Source organism: Dendrobium catenatum, unplaced genomic scaffold (genome assembly GCF_001605985.2).
Source record: "Dendrobium catenatum unplaced genomic scaffold, ASM160598v2 fragScaff_scaffold_1557, whole genome shotgun sequence".
Taxonomy (NCBI): Eukaryota; Viridiplantae; Streptophyta; class Magnoliopsida; order Asparagales; family Orchidaceae; genus Dendrobium; species Dendrobium catenatum.
In genome coordinates, this window is record NW_021320019.1 from 5275915 (window position 1) to 5282863 (window position 6949).

Genomic DNA, 6949 nt, shown 5'->3' on the forward strand with positions numbered 1-6949 from the left:
TTTCATCCCGGGCCATCGAGGTCCTTAGCCTACTTAGTCAAAGGAGGTAGTTAAGGTTTTAATTACGTATTTGGGTATTGAGGCGTTTTTTTATTTATGAGGGGAGATGTAAGCCTCAAAGCGTTTTAAGGCGTAAGCCTTAAACTTCTAAAATTGCGTAAAGTAAAAAATAAAGTTGAAAGTGATTTTTTATATAATGCCCAAATAATATGTTAAAGGATGATATATTAACTTTCTATTGAATTATGAAGTAACTGCGAAGTCTGTTTCGCAATCGGAAGCCATTTGGGTGACGTCGCGCGTCAATTTTCTTGATTTGTTCTTCGTTGCCTCAGGACCCGTGTTGATCTCCTCGTGCGGCATCCATTGAAGAAATTTATAGTCTCTTTTGAGTATTGTAGATGCTCCAAACACAACGAAGAAGTCTGTTTTGCAATTAGGCGTTATTTGAGCGACATCACGCGTCATTTTCGGGTGACGGTCGCCAGTTTTGACCGGTTGCGCCCGATCCGATTGCAAGGGTCTTCAACTTAAGGGACGTTCTGGTAGCAACAATGCATTCCATTCGGTGATTGGATGTTATTTGACCTTCAAGTGATGCGTGTGCGTCGTTCCGACTTGTGCGTTGTTTTTGTTGCCAATTTTGCTCTTTTATGCATGTGGTCGATACATAGGTCATTAGATCCCAAGTATTGTGCTTTCTTTCTTTTCATGCTTAATGTATTTTGACTTGACTAAGAATCATGCAAAAGTTTTTTGCATCATAGCGGTCAAATAAAAATAGATGCAATATTTTAGGCTCTTGGACTTCTTTATCCTCAATGAATTTTCCAGTCATACAGATACTAGAAAAAATGCAGACTCAGACATTATCTACTAGCATTCCATGACATGAAATAGCTAACACAATCCAACACATTTGAAAGGAAGAAGCCAGAGTGCTGCTTATAGCCTTTATTTTAGAAGGAATCTTGCAGCTGCAAGAGCTGCTGGTATTTTTGGGTTTTATGCTATTTTGTTTTCTTTGTCCAATGTTTTATGATGGGTTAATGGATACTCACTTTTGAGTGTTATGGATGTATACTTTTATATTTCTCGAAATGTGTTAGTTTCATTTAGTTTGATATTGTATCAGGACATTCATCTTTTTATTGCATTTTATTACTTCCAATGTTGTTTTGAACGCAAAATCCTTTTTAACAACAAATTTTTGTCATTATTACTCCAATATTTGCTGCCATGCTTATACCATGTAAGCTTGCGTTTCATCGCCTATCATTATAAGCCTTAAACCATTCCGCGCCTGCATCACTAAGCATATCTGTTTGCTGTTTAAATCTAATTGTATACCAGATTCAATTGGATATGGAACTTCACTAGGTTTCTTGTACTGAAAGCAATGCGGAGATTGAAATTATAATATCCTAACAAGTTTGATGAGGATTTGTAGGACTTGTTTATCTTGAAGTTCCTGCCTTTTTTTTTGCTTTTGATTTGATCTGATAATTCTGGAGGTGAGGCTTGATGCAATATCCTGATGATAACCATAATCCTACTTTTGCAGTTTTCAACTTTAATACACTTTTATTTATTTGAATTCTTGAATCCATAATTTAATATGATATTGATTATTTCTTTGGTTTTTATCTCTTGTTTTCTTGCTTGTCTTAAACTATTTCAGTAAAGGAACTAAGAGTGGGGCATCAGCGACATGCTATGGATGCCATGGATCTGGTATGAGAGTTGGAGTTAGACTGATTGGGCCAGGAATGATCCAACAAATGCCGCATGTTTGTACTGTATGCGAAGGCCCTGGTAGTTTACCGTTTAACACTACCTTTGCTGTCACTTTGATCTCTCCACTAAACATATTATTTTTCAGGTGAGGTTATAATTGATAAAGACAAATGCCCACAATGTAAACGGAACAAAGTCACTCAGGAGAAGAAGGTATTAGAGGTGCATGTTGAGAAGGGAATGCAGCATGGTCAAAAGATTGTATTCCCAGGAGAGGCTGATGAAGCTGTGAGTCTAATTTTCCCTTTCTTTTCTTGGGCAATTTCAGTACTCTTTTTGGGTTTGTTCTTACATGCAATAACTGCTCAAATTTATTTTTTTACAAAATATGCTATTTGAATGTCTTCTTTTCCCTTCTCTTGTGCGATACCAAGTGGATTCAGCCAGCAAAGCTCAATTTTGGAATAAAAAAAATCCAGTTTAAAATTAGTTTAGGCTATAGTTGAGTTGAAAGTGATTGATTTTTAGTTGATTTAAGCCAAGAATTTTAAATTTATATTAAACATATTTTATATATATATATTCAAGCATTTTTTACTTTAGATTGGTTACAATATATTAATGTGTATGCATGTATGATGTAATATATATATATATATATATATATATATATATATATTATATTATAGGATTTTTAACATGACATAATACAGAAAATGATTCATGTAGCTGACCTACGTAATGACATAATACAGAAAAATGATTCATGTAGCTGACCCTACGTAGTGGGACAAAGGCTTGACATCTACTTTTGAGTAAATCTCGAGTAAAATATAATTATGAATATATGCATGTATTTGCGTATATATTTGTGAAAACATTGATATCTACTTTTGAGTAGATCTCGAGTTAAATCTAATTAATTTTAAGCAAGCCATCCAAGCCTAAGCAAATCAGTTTTGATATGGGATATACTAAAAGTCATGTGATTATTGAGTGAGTTTCAAGTTGCAAACAAAAATACCACAAGGGATCCCTCCCTTCATGAAGTAGGTACATCTTTGCTGCCATAACCTCCTTGGTTGGCTTGCATGCATGTATCAATGCATGCTGTTCTGCTAAGGGCCCTTCTATCCTTAATTTTGTAATGAGAGGTTCCAGATGACAACTACTTTTTTACCTGAACCTTTTCTATTTTTCCTTTGAGATCTTAGCTAATATCAAATATTAAGAATTTGAGGCTTCGTTTGGGAAAAAATATTTGTACTAGAAAGTTGCTTTAAGAAGCAGAAAGAAAGCTGTCCCAAACGAAGCTTTGAATCTTAGCAATACACAGTTGTTAGGCTGTTGAAAATCAAATATTTCAAAAGGTTTGCAAGTCCAACATGTATGACATTGATGTAATTTTATAATGTTTGTTTGCAGCCTGATACTGTTACTGGAGACATCGTCTTTGTTTTGGAACTTCAAGAGCACCCCAAGTTCAAGCGAAAGTATGATGATCTGTATGTAGAGCATACACTCTCGCTGACCGAGTCCCTCTGCGGCTTCCAGTTTGCTTTAACACATCTTGATGGCAGAGAACTTCATATCAAGTCAAATCCAGGCGAAGTTATCAAACCTGGTACGATTTCTTGTTCGCCCAGTTTGATATGTATTTTGATAATTTGAATAGTTCTTACGTTAATCCTCTGATCAGGTCAATCTAAAGCCATCAATGATGAGGGGATGCCTAATTATCACAGGGCATTCAAGAAGGGTCGACTGTACATCAAATTCAATGTGGAATTTCCTGATTCAGGAGTTCTTTCTCCTGATCAGTGCAGGCATCTGGAGGCAATTCTTCCGCCCAGAACAAGCACGCGGATTACCGACATGGAGCTCGATGAATGCGAGGAAACCACCATTTATGATGTCAATATTGAAGATGAGATGAGGCGAAAGCAGCAGCAAGAAGCGTGTGAGGATGAGGACGCTCGCCCGAGTGTACAGTGTGCCCAGCAATAAGGTTGGTCTTTTGAGATGTACTGTAATAACTGTTACTAGCTGCAGCAGTGGATATAGATCTTATATGTTGTTCAGTTTTATGAGTATATTCAAAAGTAATGGCAGTAAGGTCCATTAGAATCATTCAGATTCAAATGTAATGGCAGTAAGGTCTATTAGAATCATTCAGTATTCTCTATATCAACAGACAGTGAAGAGTCTTCTTATGCAAATGCTGTTAGAACGCCTTACACGTCGCCAGCCAACGTGTCTAGCGCTATTTTATCCTGTTTTCTTTCTCTCAAAGCTATCTATATATAGCTGCCATGTATCGCCTTTAGATCATATATGAGATTACAATTTCCTTCTTTTTCCTCTGTTCTCTGTTCTTCCTCCTCTGTTCAAAGCTGGCCAAAGGATCTCACATGGTATCAGAGCAATTCGCTTCCCTCGCCCGCAGCTTCTAGCTTCGCCTCAACTGAAGCTCCTTTCAGGCGATGGCGGACCAAGATTCCGCTTCGTCCCTTCCTCCCGCTTCCAGCATCTCTACTTCTTTAAAGGAATTCACTCTTACCTCCTTCCTTGAAATTCTTGATTTCTAACCTCAAACATCTAATCCCAATCCAACTTTCTAGCGACAACTATGCAATATGGCATCCACAATTCCATAATTTCTCTTCCAATGACTTTCTTGGATATATCATCGGAGCTACCGCCTATCCTACCAACACGTCTAGCTCAGATTATCATCTTTGGTGGTTAATTGATCGTAACTTGATTTTTATTTTGTTCGGCACGATCTCACTTTTCATTCTTCCATATGTCCTAGCCTCTTTCATGGCTCATGAAGTATGGACCATTCTTGAACGTCGACTCCAACCAACAAATCATTCTCTTAGTTATACAATTCAAGAATGAACTACATCATGTCCAAATGCAGGATCGATCTATGCAACAATATCTTGCATACATCAAGTCACTCGTAGATAGTATCGCTGTCGCTGAATCCAAAATTGATAGTGAAGATATTGTTTTATATATTTTGAACGGACTCCCCTCAACTTACAATTCTTTTAAAACTGCCATTCGTACATCTTTAAACCCCATAGATCTCGACACCCTCTATTCTCTTCTTTGCAGTGAAAAAATCAATGTTTAACATGAACAATTTCAAGAAACAAATTCTTCATCTACCGCAATAGTTCTTTACTAAAAAAAAGAACAACACCTCGCGGACGAGGCTCGACACGATAACCAGACAGAAAAGACTACTTCGGCCCCACCTTCTGATCGCCCCCTATGCCAGATATGCGGCAAAATTGGACATATTGCACTCATTTGCTGGCATCATTGCAACCTCAAATACGCTCCTTTAACCTCCACACCACAAGCTCTTTTAACCCATCAACAACTGACACAATACAATGATCTGGTTCTTGACTCGGGAGCTTGAGCACATCTCACACATGATCTCTCAAGAATTCAACAACCTGTTGCTTATCAATGAAATGACTCGGTTTCTATTGCAAATGGAAGCTCCTCGTTGATACAAAACTCTGGACAAGGTCTTCTTCCTCCTCCTGAATCGTATACCTTTGTAGACTTCTGCATGTTGCCTCCTTATCTTATAATTTAATTTCTATTTCTATGTTTACCTCAGATAATAATGTATCTATTTCTTTTAATGCTAATGGGTTTGTCATTAATAATATGCAGGACAATCGCCCTCTTCTACATGGTCATCTTCGTAATGGTCTATATCAAGTTTCTTCTCCTCAGCTTACACCTACGACGACCCTCCAAGCTGCGACAACATCTACTGTTGACTGGCATGCTCGTCTTGGACAACAAAATCCTCATATTCTTTCTACTTTAGTTTCTCAAATTCTTGCATTACATAAATTTCCATCTTCTTACATTTGTACTTTTTAACGTGGCTAAAAGCCACAAACTGCCCTTTAATAAAAGCCTTTCTATCTCGTATAAACCTTTCTATCTTGTGCATTTTGATGTTTGGGGACCAACACCCCGTCAATCTTTTAATGGCTATAAGTATTATGTTATTATTTGTGGATGATTTTACGAGATTCTCCTGGTTATACCTTATGCACTCTAAACAGGAGACGTTTACTAAATTAAAAAAATTATATTCTTTAATAAAAAATAACATCAATATATACCCTCAAAATTTTTGCTCCGACGGCGGAGGTGAATTCACAAGTACACTTTTTTCAGAATTTTCTGCTTGATCATGGCATCACACATCAACTCAGTTGCCCTCATACTTCTGAACAAAACAGATTAGCTAAATGCGAGCATCAACATCTTCTTGATATAACCTACACTCTTCTACACTTCCAATCTTCCTATCACCTTTTGGGCCAAGGCGATATCCACTGCTAACTATTTGATTAATCGACTGCCATCTAAATTCATTTCTTTTCAAACACCATACCAAAAACTTCATGGACATCCTCCAAATTACACTCATCTTTGCACCTTCAGATGTCTTTGCTTCCCATGGCTTCAACCTTATGCACCAATCAAACTTTCTCTAAGATCTCAAGCATGTATCTTTCTTGGATATTCGTCATCTCACAAAGGCTATCGTTGCCTCAACATTCTCACAAACAAACTTCACATATCTTGGCATGTGATTTTTCACGAACAACATTTTCCTTACACATCTGTTTCATCTAACACATCTCAGCCCATTGAATCTTCCAATTACTCTCCTCTTCTTCTCACACCAACGTCCATTATTCCCAACAACTCCACTCAAATTTCTTCCCAACCTGCCACGTCTACCTTAGCTTCAACTCCCGTCTTTGTTAGTGCTCAATCGATTAGTTCACTGATCTTTCGAATATCCCACCACATGCGATCCCTCAACCTACCCTTCACCCGATGCAAGCCAGATTCAAATCCGGTATTACTGGCCCAAAAAAAATATTCGATCTTTCAGCTACTATATTCACTCCAACGACTTATAACCAAGTATCTAAATATCAACATTGGCGATACACCATGTCATCAGAATTTCTTGCTCTCCAACAACAGGGTACTTGGTCCCTCGTACCGGCTCCACAGAACACACCTATTCTTGACAGTAAATGGACCTTTAAAACCAAATTGCTTCCGAATGGCACCATTGGAAGTTACGTCTAGTAGCCCAAGGCTTCACACAACAATTTGGTATTAACTATAAAGAAACGTTCAGTCCAGT

General features: G+C 37.6%; 1 pseudogene; it reads left to right on the forward strand.

The window, feature by feature from the left end:
- LOC110111172 overlaps window positions 1-5727 on the forward strand; it is a 39456-nt pseudogene extending 33729 nt beyond the window's left edge.
- The last annotated feature ends 1222 nt before the right edge of the window (window positions 5728-6949 follow it).